A 12,577-nucleotide genomic window follows, 5' to 3' on the forward strand; every position below is an offset into this window, starting at 1 on the left:
CTCCTCAAGTCTGGATCCTATGTGTGCGTGCGGAGTCTTCAGGGGGGGTCCGTCAGTGGGTTGCGAGTTGTGCGTTTCAAGATCTCACAGTAAAATTCCACTGGTTTCTATGGTCCTTCTACATCCTTGATCATGAAAGGCGAGTATTTGCAATCCAGATGTGGAAGATTCTGGCAAGTGGCTTGCCCTGAGTTATAGCAGCTGCTGTTTTATATAAAATCATTTATATTGCTAACATTTATTGTCTCAGAATGATAGCATTGGCATTCAGAAAGGCAAACATTTCAATTATTGAGGCAAAAATGAACTTGCCTTAGTTAGATCTATTTTTTAATGTATTTTTTTCTTTATTATGACACAGTTTAATAGGCACTGGTTTCTCCCGTCCCACTCCGGTCTTCTCTCCCCTCCAGTCTTACAACAAGTGTCTTCTGTGTGCCCTTAGAAGTCTGTCATACTGCCACCGAGGTGTCTCCCACCGAGGTGTCTCCCAACAGGTGCCTCCCAACAGTGTGGGACATTGTCATCTGCCATTTTGCTGTGAGTCCATCCTTGCACTGCCCACACGGGGACACACTTCTCTCTGTTTCTATCTATGAACATACTTACTTCTGCTATGTTTGCATTATACATCCCCTTAGGTTCAGCCCTCCACAAGTGGAGATAACAAAAAAATAGTGGATCTTCATCTCCATGGTGGTATCGAACTTGTAACAAAGGCATCAATATGGTGCCAGAGTGGTATAAGTGTCCAACGTCTTCCTGTAGAAATAAATGCTAGCGTGTGAGCCGTGTGGCTCTAATGGGGGACAGTCAGGACTAGGTCATCATCACCCACGGGCAGTAGCAATACCAGAGATAAGAGGGGCCTTGACAGTGTCACGTGGTCACAGCGATGGATCTCGTGAATTATTGCTCGGTAGGTTATATCACAAGATCTTGTTGCAGGTGGTACAGACAACTAGGAAGTGCAATAAGATAAAATTCAGATGTAATGTTTAGAGTTGACATCATATCATATGTTAGCCTTAATTAGATCTTTAATAATTCCCCAAGCCATGTTCTGCCAGTCCGTGGGTAGGATATGAATTTCTGTGTACCTACTATTTTTTGAGGTTTTGTTGCAGAACCAGTAAACTTTCTCTGAGTGTAAGTAAACATACCTCTCCCAGTAATGCCCTGGCCTTGTGCTTTTTACTTGAAAAATGTGATTTTTATGACCAAGTTAGATTTATTACCTGGCATTACGTGTGCGCGCCTTTGACCTGAATAAAGGCTCTAGCGGGTTCTTCCAGAAGGACCCCCAGGAAACACTGGCTATTTCATCTAATGTCAGGAATCTGGGGGATTTCAAAAGCTGAGCTTGCTGTGTCCCCCTCGGGCAGCCCGCGTGCTGGCTGTCCCAGCTCCGTGTGCTCTGAGCCTGCTGCAACACTCGCCGTCCTGCCAGGGCCGCATCTGTGCGGTCTCTGCCTTGCGGCCTGTGCTGGAAGGGATACCCTCTTCTGCCTGCACCCTGGGCTGTGCTGCGGGCGGCACTGCCAGCCAGCTCCATGCAGGCAGGCTTGACCTGAGATTTGTGCCTGTCACACAGTCCTGTTGGTTGACTTAGATAATGAAGAATAAAGCAATTTGATGACCTTTGGATATGTTTCAAGTGAAATTGCCACTATTTTTCTTCCAACTCAAGGAAATTAAAATTTTATTACAGAGAACTAAACATTTACTTCCTTTGTGTCCCACGTGACAGGATCCTGGTCTAGGGGCTTGTGTTTTATTATATTTTTCTTGCTGTGCTGGCTTTATGTGGAGATAAAAGAATTCTGAATATCAGCAAGGTTGATGGGAAAAGCTGCCTGCCATCCGCCTGCACTGGCTCTGGTCACCAGCCATGCTTGGGAAGGGTTCCTGACCGGAGAGCAACGGAGGAAGACTGCTCAGAGCAGATACAGCCGTCGGAGCCGAAACGCTGCCTCCTGCCATGTGCCGCTTAAGACCATGCAAGATATGTTTCATTTGCACCGTTTGTTCTTAGTTTTACTTTCCACACAGAAGAAAATATGAAAATATGTAAAAACACGAAGAAAACATAGAAAATACAAAAAGTCACTCATCGTGATTAGCCCTAGTGCAGCTACTTTCCTTGTCACCCATGATTTCCCTTTTTCTTGTATTTTGGGTTTCTTTCATTAACTATTTTTCTATTGTGTATTTCTTTGAAAGCCAAGGAGGGGCTGAGAGAGATGATCTATTTGCTGGTCACACCCCAGATGGCTACAGGGACCAGGGCCGGACTCTGCCAAAGCCAGGCACCTGGAGCTCCATCCTGGTTCCTCCTGTGGAGGACAGGGACCCACGTACTGGAGCCATTGTCTGCTGTCTTCCCAGGTGCCCTGACAGGGAAAACAAAACAAAAAACAAAGAGGCTGATGAGCCGGGACTTAAAGGAGCACTCTTACATAGGAGGCCAACGTTGCGGGTGTTGGCCGACCCTATTGCGCTTCTTTCATCTGTCTACCTATGATTTCTTTTAGCATGTTAAGTATTGGATAGTAGACGTGCACACCAGGGAGGGGACAAGGACTGTGCTGCCCGCTGAGCCTCCCCTGGACTGCCCACTCTGCAGGACCTCCACCAAGCCAGAAGGCCTCCTTTGCAGTCACAGGCACAGAGAGCCCGAAGCTATGCCAATCATGAGTGGCACTGGCCAGATCACCAGTCAGTGCCCTGGGTGCTGCAGGGTCACAGCCCCAGGCAGGAAAGTGGGCCGTGTCTCCCTTGAGCTGCATCTCCAACATGGCTGCGTTACTTGCACGCTCCTCTTCCTGAACTGCGGTTTGTTGCAGACGACAGTGACCATCCACGGTCTGCATGTCCTAGACAGGCACTCGCGTGAAGCACTAATTGCCATGAGAAAAGCCTGAGGTAGGAAATATCTGATTCAGACAGAAGCTAGGGAGCGACTTGGTGAGCTTGGGTTGAGTGAAGAGTCGGGACATACCAAGGGCCGTGTGAGCACAGCTGTGGCATGAGTCAGCACGGCAGGACACAGAGCTTCGAGGTTGCTTCTTCTCCATAGTTGGGATGGGCACCGGGCACACCATGCCATGTGAGCACAGCCGTGTGGATGACACAGCATGGCAGGACACAGAGGGTTGGGAAAGCTACTCTCCATAGTCTAGGTGGGCACCGGGCAGAGGGCGTGGAATGACGGCAGTGGAAAGAGGGGTGGTCCGTAGTGGGAGCCATGGGGTGTGGCGACACACGGATACGGGATTGAAGGCTCCTTCTGTGTCTCATTTAGTACCACAGCACACAGGAGCTGCTGGTAATGTTTACAGAAACGTGCTGGATGGGCAGGGGCTCAGGTGGCACCTCTGCAGCTGAGTCTGCCCCTGTTCTGGGTTCGTTCCGCTGGCTCAGGGAAGCTGGCTGGGTCGGCGAGGTGCAGGAGCAAGCAGCCTTCTGACAGTGTGCATCTCCTCCTAAAGGGATCTAAGGAAACAGATGCACTCAGGGAGAAGGCGTAAAGAAGAAAACATGTGAAAAGCAAGGTTGGGGTGCCTAGTGCTGTGGCATAGTGGGTAAAGCCACCATCTGCGGTCTACAGGGGAGCTGCATGCAGGGTTCTGGCTGTAGCCTGCAGGGGAGTAGGGGGCAGGGTTCTGGGTGCAGTCATGAGACAGAATTGCCCTTCACCCGCACACCTTGGCCTTTGCTGTAAGCCTCTGGCTGGGGACACAGTTCCCGCTGTGGTGTGGAGTATGACCTGCTGTACTCAGGCTGCCAGTTACAGGTGTTCAGCACACATCCAGAAGACCATCTTCACACGCAGAGCGCTGACTGGCCAAACAGCTGGCAGCGGCACCTCCTGAGTTGCCATGGAAAATGAGCCATCACTTGAGGTGAGGGACCCCCGGCCTTTGCAGACCCACACCATGTGCAGGAGGGACACGAGCAGGGCTGCCCACCGTGTGTGGACCAGCCTCATCCTGCTTGGGTTGAAATGCCCGTTAGTGTAAGAAAATGCCTTTTATGGCAAAACTTCAAGACTATTGGTAAAACGGAATAACAATGTCCAGGAAACTTTTTTTTCCAAAGGCAGGAAGAGAAATACTTTCTCACGTCACTGGACTTAGTGTTTGTTATTTTCTAAAGAAGTTATTTGCACGCCTTTGGGGATCTGGTCCCCTCTGCTCCTCTTCCTTGTCCGTCGGTTCTGCAGAGAGGCGTGCAGGGACGGCGCTTTCATGCCCGTGCCGAGACTCTACCATCTGTGTGTGGGCCAGAATCAACTGGCACTCAGTGTCACCGCACATGTAATGCCCTGTTGGTTGGTCTCCTTCAGCCTGTTTCATCAGTCTTCATCTATATGTCTGTCTGTCTCTCTGCCTGTGAAAGAGAACTTCTGTTTGCGGGTTATTCCCCCAGGTGCCTTGTCCATCCAGCTTTTGAGGCCGAAGCCGTGGGAAGGAAGCTCCAGGCACATGGGCACATGGGCAGCAGAGGGCAGGGACTTGAGCTGCCACCTGCTGTCTTCCAGGATGTGAGCTAGCAAGAAGCTGGGTAAGAGGAGCAGCCACTCTTCCCCTGTGAGGTGCAGGCAGCCGCGGGTCTTCACTGAGGTTAATTCACAGTGCCAACAGGAGTGGCCTCAGTTGTACAGTTTAGAGAGATTTGTAACAAGACTTAAGATAATAGCCTATGTTAAAAAAAGCCAATATAGGAGCATTCAAAAATCTCAGAAGAAAACAAAAGAATAGGAGTAAAACAATGGCTACCAAAGGAATGCTACTTGGACAGGGCTTGAGTAAAGTCAGATTCCAACTAGCCTTCATCCTAGTGCCTTTTGTTCCCCTGGAAACATTTGCTGTTCCTGAATCTCACATGTCTTTCTGTGTTTCTGTTTTCAAACGCGTTTCCTGCTGGGAACATATGGAAAGGGCAAATGTCTGGGTAAAATTCGAAGGACACCATAAACTATGAGGGAGGATCTTGATGTTTTAATGCAGTTGAAAGACAAAAATTATGCCCGCAGTTGGATTTAGCCAGCCATTTTGCTTATGTTACACACTTTTTATAGAAAATGGAAAAGTCTGCATCAAGAGAAGACCTTGTAAAATCTCATGATTTTTCATGTTTACATTCTGACGTTGGGATCAATTTACTCTCCTACAGATGCTTAGCATTATCATGTTTGGGATCCAGGAATTTCACGCACATGAAGCTGCAGTGTGTTCTTGGGCTGAAAGCCTGTGGGTCCTGAATGGATTTCCACAGAGCCCCTTCAAGAAGCCCCTCTGGGCCAGAGGCTAGCGTCTTCTGGGCACACGGACAGGCTGCCAGTCTCACGAGTAAAGGATAAATGTGTGGTTCATGGCCAATGGGAGGGTAGAGGGATAATTACTTCTGCCAATCAGGCATAAAACATGCCATTAGTAATGGATTCACTTAATCTGCAGTGACTATATTTTCATTTGGCTGTGATTTAAAAACCTTTGCCTTTCTTTCCTTTTTCAGTTTAAAATGCTGACATGTGGGGAAGAGGATGCACAAATCCCTCGCTTTCCTATGAACGCTGTCATCTCAGAATCGTGTGTGGGGCAGGCAGCCAGGGCAGGCAGTGTGCACTGGAGCCTGCTTGGTCAAGCTGAGGGGGCACTGATACTAGCCAGTGTTCTGTCACAGACCATGGGGCACAAATGAGTTCCATAAAGCATCCAGAAAACAAATAGTGTAGACTTACAACTCCTATTTTACTAAGGGAATAGCGAGTTTAGGGCACTGGCTGCAGACCTCCTAACTCCGGAGCTGGGATTAGAACGTGGCTGTGTTCCCCAACATTGCTTTTGCTGTGGCCGTCTTTGTTCTTTGCGTGACTAACGTCGGTTTTGCACTCTTGGAGCTTAGTTTTCCCCTCATTAGTGGTGTCGGGCAGTTTCAGATGTTTCCCTATTTCACCAGGCCTCAAAATTGAGTCATCACAGCGTTTGAATTTTTGTACCCTCATCAGCTCACACAGCTGAAGTGGGACTGTGCCCAGTGGCCATGGAGTGATTCTGGTAGGAGCCCAGGGTGCTGTGTGGCGCGTGACCATGGTGTGGCTTGCAGCTGTGGGCAGCGTTCAGGACAGGTGTCCTTCGGGCATTCCTGAATTACGATTCAGCAGTGCTTGCCTTGTCTCAATCGGTAGTTATGTTACAAATATTCCCTGTCACAGGAAAGAGATGTAATTACTAGATCTCCATCAAACCTTACGCTGGAGGCTGAATCTTGACCCGTGACCTGTGACCTGTGATCATGATTTGAGCAAACAGCGAATCAGAAAACTCATGAGGGGGTGACGGCCAGGAGCACTAAGACTAGCAAGGGGGCTGCTAGCTGTCGGCTAACAGTGACCACGACTAGCGTGGGTGGCATTGGAGTATTGCAAGGAGGCGTCTTCAGGGGAAAGTTTTAAAATTCCATTATCTTACAAACTTTTTCCTATTTTGTGACAACCGCAAGATCTTTTTCCTACATACTCTCTCTCTCTTTTTTTTTTTTTTTTTTGCTGGAAGTGTAAAGCTTTTCAAAGAGATTCATCAAAGAGCTTAGATGGCCAACAAATGGATATCACATTTCCTTGCTCCAACTCCTGCTCTCTGAGAACATCAGGCCTCATTGGAATGCAGTGAAAAATAATTCACATGTCCATTTTTATTGCATCTTCTGTAATAGGATAATATATAAATGTTTTGCATATTATATAATATGTAAGACTCTTTGAAAAGTATTTGACGTACAAGTCTGTTGTCATCACCACACTAGATGTTCTTCAAAACATTTGTTTTAGAAGTTTCTGGTGGTAGTACATCATGCTCTCTCGTACTGAAAGTAACGCATGGGCAGATATTGTAGTGACCCCTATTATTCTTAGGAAGATTTCAGGCCCAGAAAGAGAAAGGTAAAATTTTGGTTTGTTTTTTGTTTTGCTTCATTTACCAGTATCTAACACTTTGTAAATTTTTGCCATTTAAAATGTATAGCGGATATCAAAATGCAGCAGTGAGTTAGGCTGCCTCTGGCGACACTGGCTAGTTGGAGTCCCATCTAACCCAGCTACTCCACTGCGACTCCTCCTGCTAATTGCCTGAGAAGGCAGCACTTGGGCCTGAACTACCCCTGTGGGAGACACAGATGCAGTTCCTGGCTCCTGGTTCTGGCCTGGTGCTGCAGCCACTTGGAGCTTCTGGGAGAGGGCAGAGCAAATGTCTGGGAAGCCTGGCAGCCAAACTCTGGACCAGAAGATGAGGAGAGGTGTGTGGGAGCGAGGAGACAGGACTACGTCCCACTCTGCAGCAGTGAGGCGTCTCGTTTGGGAAGTGTCTGCGTGTGATGCTCATTGGTTTCATCCCTTGTGTTTTCATGAACGTGGTGAGCATTCATTCCTGCATGGTGTTCAAGTCCGTAAGGAAGCATTTCTAAGTAATGTGTTTTAAAGCAAATTTTCACTTATCTTTTGAGAATTTACAAGTCACATTGCAGTTTATTGAATATTTATAAGTGCACATATTGTGTATATAATTTTCACTTACTGGACATGTTACAGCTACCCTGGGAATTGCCTTTGCTACGTAAGGAAATCCCATTGTTTAAGTAAAAATCCACTCAGCCCCAAAGGGCTCTGATAACAGGGTTCCCCTCACTCGACATGGCTTCTGAGTGAATTTCACCTGGTTTTGGGGCTTCAGATAGAGCTTCACAAAAATGGAAAAGTAACATTTACCTCCTCCGCTGCCCCAGGAGCATTCATGGCTAACTGACTCTGTTGAACCCAGTCCCTCGCACATACGCCTGGGCTCTTGTGCTTGCCGCCCCGTGCTCTGACCACTCTCGTAAGTACAGGGATTTTTCCCTATGCGGTGCTCCTGTCTTTTATTCTTTCATTAATCTCAAAGGATCCAGTGCAGGAAGCCCCAACTCAGAATCTGGTTTTCCATAAAACCATATACAGTCCTCTTCTGGTGGATGTTGTTTGGATTTAATGATTAACAAATCTTCATTTCCTGTGGGAATATAAAGTAAATATCGCATTTCTTCAGATTGTCACTTTAATCCCCTCATATGTGGATTAATTCTTTACAAAAGCTAATTTTTCAGCATAATTTCTGGTAGAAATATACAGTTTGAGCACAGTACTGCACAAAATTGTCTTCTGACATTCTTGAGTGTTTCTCTTTTGGAAATCCATATACGTTGATGGCACTTGGCATTTCTGTTCTCATGTTGAAAATGTTTTATTCTCTTACTTGGAAAACTTGGGAGAAGGTTTCACCATAGTATAAAGTTGTTCAAGAGTAAAAATATTCTATCCACATCCATGAAATGAGAATAGAAAGCAACTAGAATGTGTACAACAAGCATAGAACAGATAGAATATTCCTGATGCTTTCATTGAAGTTCTTACCACTTGTACATGTAGGAGTTTGATTACTCCCAACATAATGGGGCTACTTGTTTTAGAATGATTGACAAGCTAGGTCATCTGTAGACAGATCGAGTCAGTTGATGTTGTGTTTCAAGTTCTCTGCTCAGCTTTGGGAAAATGAAGACAACGTTGCTTAGCCTGATTTGGAGTCATCCGGTATAATGCACTTGAGGTTGATGCTAAAAAGGCAGGTGTTGGGGCCCAGCCCCCCACCAGGAGGCTCTTGGGAAATTTTGTGGTAACTGAGGTCTTACTGAACATCATGATTGTTTAGCTGCACATCGGCACTCAACAGAGTGAGCCAATTTCTGTTCTGGAAACACTTTCTTCTCTGAACGCTGGTGACGGACACTCCTGTCTCCCTCCTGCGTGTTGTTGTGTCCTGAGTTCCTCATCTGAGAATTCACTCTCATGAGAAAGTATACAAGTTCCCCCACACCCATCAGTCCTCTGACCTCTTTGTTATCTGTTACTGATTAGGAGGACTGGATTGCTCTTCAGTACATTTCACTGATGACCCACCATATTCACACTATCCCTGAGGAGCACAGTATAGTTGTTAAGAGACAGACCTGTGTGAAGCATTATATAACCAGCAATGATGAACCATCATAAAACAGATGTTACCAGTAAGGGCTATGAACACGTAGGAGAAAAAGGTGCTGTGCATTTCTTAGGGAAAGTGGTGGCTGAGTTAGGCATGGTGGATGGTCCATGTTTTCATCGGATGAGGAGGGTGTCTGGTTTGTGTCTCACCACCAGGGGCTTGGAAGGGAAAGTTAAGCCCCAGGATTTAGCTGAGAAGCCAAAGCTGCATAAATCTTTTTTGTAATTACTGAGCTCATAAGCAAGATTAGGCCAAAAGAATCTGCTAAACCGAAGACTGCAGCTGTGAATGGTTTTACTATTTTTATATAAGATTTATATAAAATGAGTAGATTTCACATTTTTCATGCTACGGATTTCACAGCAGCAGGCTTGCTCGTTCTCCTCCCTCCCAGCTCCCTTCACCTATTTTTATTATTATTAGAGTAGCATGCTGATTGACTTCACAGTGACAAGCCTGACTTTCCAATATAAAAAGATAACATGAATTAGCAAGTAGAGAAGTGGAGATGGAATTCCTACTTTCACTGAGGGGTCTAGACCCACGCTGTGCACAGCAGCCCGTTGTCAGTGCTCATCTCACAGAGGTGGCATCTTGTGCTGCGTGTTCGCTGCCGCAGATCAGACAGGATAAGTGTTAGTCTTTTTGAGACTGGCTTATTTCACTAAGCTTAGTGGTTTCCAGGAGGGTCCATTTGGTTGTAAATGGTAAGATGGCATTCCTCTTGTGGCTGTGTAGTATTCCGCAGTGTATACATACCACATTTGCTTCACCCGTTCGTCACTTGATGGGCATCTGGGTTGGTTCTATATCTTGGCTTCTGTGAATTGAGCTGTGATAAGCATGAGTTACAGGTAGTTTTGTCATGTGCACATCTCATTTCATGTGGATCTATTTCTAGGAATGGGATGGTGGGTCACGCTCGTAGTAGATCTATCTTCAGATGTCCTAGGACTCTCCTGCTGTCTTCCGAAGTAGCTGCACATTCATGGCACCATTGATTTCTATTCTATTTGAAAGCCATTCTCATTGGGTCATTGGGATTAAGTCGAATTTCACCGTAGTTTTTACTCACATTTTCTCAGTAGCTACAGAACCTTCACATTTTTTCACATGTCTACTTGCTGTTTTAATTTCATCTCATAGAAAATGCCTTTTCATATCTTTTGTCCATTTGCTAACAGGGTTGTTCTGTTGTTGAATCACTGGAGTTCTTTCTAAACCCTGGATGTTAGTCCTCTATCTGTTCTGTAGTTTGTAAATATTTTCTCCCAATCTATTGGCTGCCTCTTGACTTAATTAATGCTTTCCTTTGCAGTGCAGAAGCTTGTTAGCTTGATATCTCATTTGTTTATTTTTGCTTTAATCGCCAGTTCTTTTGGTAGTCTTTCTCCAGTAAGTTTTTGCCTGTGCCTATGTTTTGCAGGGGATTCCCAAAGTTTTCCTCTAGTAATATAAAGGTGTAAGATCATAGGCTTTAATCTTTGATCCATTTACAGTTGGTTTTGTGTGAGGTGTAAAGTAGAAACCTGGTTTCTTCTGCACGTGTAGATCCAGTTTTCCTAGCATCACTTGCAGAAGAGTGTCCTTTCCTCCTGGTTGACTCGTTGGTTGTAGATGTGTGGTTCCTTTCTGGCATTTGTTCTGTGTTCATGTCGGTACCAGGCGGTTTGGTTAGGTCTGGTATCCCGTTTCCATGCCAGTGCCAGGTGGTTTGGTTAGGTCTGGTATCCTGTCCATGTCAGTACCAGGTGGTTTGGTTAGGACTGGTATCCTGTCCATGCCAGTAGCAGGTGGTTTGGTTAGGACTGATATCCTGTTTCCATGCCAGTACCAGGCAGTTTGGTTAGGTCTGGTATCCTGATTCCATGCCAGTACCAGGTGGTTTGGTTAGGACTGGTATCCTGTCCATGCCAGTACCAGGTGGTTTGGTTAGGTCTGGTATCCTGTCCATGCCAGTAGCAGGTGGTTTGGTTAGGTCTGGTATCCTGTCCATGCCAGTACCAGGTGGTTTGGTTAGGTCTGGTATCCTGTCCATGTCAGTACCAGGTGGTTTGGTTAGGTCTGGTATCCTGTCCATGCCAGTACCAGGTGGTTTGGTTAGGTCTGGTATCCTGTCCATGTCAGTACCAGGCGGTTTGGTTAGGTCTGGTATCCTGTCCATGCCAGTACCAGGTGGTTTGGTTAGGACTGCTATCCTGTTTCCATGCCAGTACCAGGTGGTTTGGTTAGGTCTGGTATCCTGTCCATGTCAGTACCAGGTGGTTTGGTTAGGACTGGTATCCTGTCCATGCCAGTAGCAGGTGGTTTGGTTAGGACTGGTATCCTGTTTCCATGCCAGTACCAGGCAGTTTGGTTAGGTCTGGTATCCTGATTCCATGCCAGTACCAGGTGGTTTGGTTAGGACTGGTATTCTGATTCCATGCCAGTACCAGGTGGTTTGGTTAGGTCTGGTATCCTGTCCATGCCAGTAGCAGGTGGTTTGGTTAGACTGGTATCCTGTTTCCATGCCAGTACCAGGCGGTTTGGTTAGGTCTAGTATCCTGTCCATGCCAGTAGCAGGCAGTTTGGTTAGGTCTGGTATCCTGATTCCATGCCAGTACCAGGCGGTTTGGTTAGGTTCTGCTCTGTTTCCATGCCAGTACCAGGCTGTCTGGCTGTGCTTTCCCTGGCAGAACAGCTTGAAATCAGGTACTGAGATCCTCCTGCTTTAGTTTTGCTTTTTGAAAGCGCTGTAGCTCTTTGGCATCTCTTGGGTTTGCTGATGAGTTTCAGCCTTATTTTTCCTAGATCTGAAAAGAATCCCATAGGGTTCATGTTAAATCTGAAGATTATTTTTAATAATACAGAATTTTATGACCCTAATTCTGCCCGTCCATGGGCATGGTGTACCCCCAGCGTTGGTGTCATCTTTTGCATTAAGTGTTTTGTGGTTCTCATCATAGAGATTCCTCATGTCCTTGGCTAAATTCACCCTAAGGTATCTAGGTGCTTTTTGTCTTTGTTATATCACTGCTCTTAATGGAGCTGCCCTTCACTGTGGAGTTGCTTGTGCATACAAAGATCATTGGTTTTCGTGTGTTCATTTATATTCCGTGCTCAGCGTTTCAGTAGTCTCTTAACGGAGTCTTTTGGTTCCACTACTCAGGGAATTGTTTCTGCTACAGGGCTAGTTTGACTTCCTCCTCTCCAATTTGTATTCCTTTGACTTCCTTTTCTTGCTTGATGGCTCTGGCTGGAACTCCTGGGACCGTGCTGAAGAGCAGTGATGATAGCCGGCATATTGCCTGGTTTGGCATCTTAGTGAAAATGCCTCCAGCTTCTCCCCTTTCAACAGGATGCTATGACTTTTATTACCTTGATTGTGTTGAGGAATTCTTTGTCCAATATGTTTAAGGTTTTTAGCAGGAAAGAATGTCATGTTTATCAAATGCTTTCTCTGCATTTGTCTAGCTAATAAAAGTTTTTATTCTTCAGCTTGCTAACAAGATGTAGCACAC

Source organism: Ochotona curzoniae, unplaced genomic scaffold, assembly GCF_017591425.1.
Source record: "Ochotona curzoniae isolate NIBS_2020 unplaced genomic scaffold, NIBS_Ocur_1.0 contig_2927, whole genome shotgun sequence".
NCBI classification, from domain to species: domain Eukaryota; kingdom Metazoa; phylum Chordata; class Mammalia; order Lagomorpha; family Ochotonidae; genus Ochotona; species Ochotona curzoniae.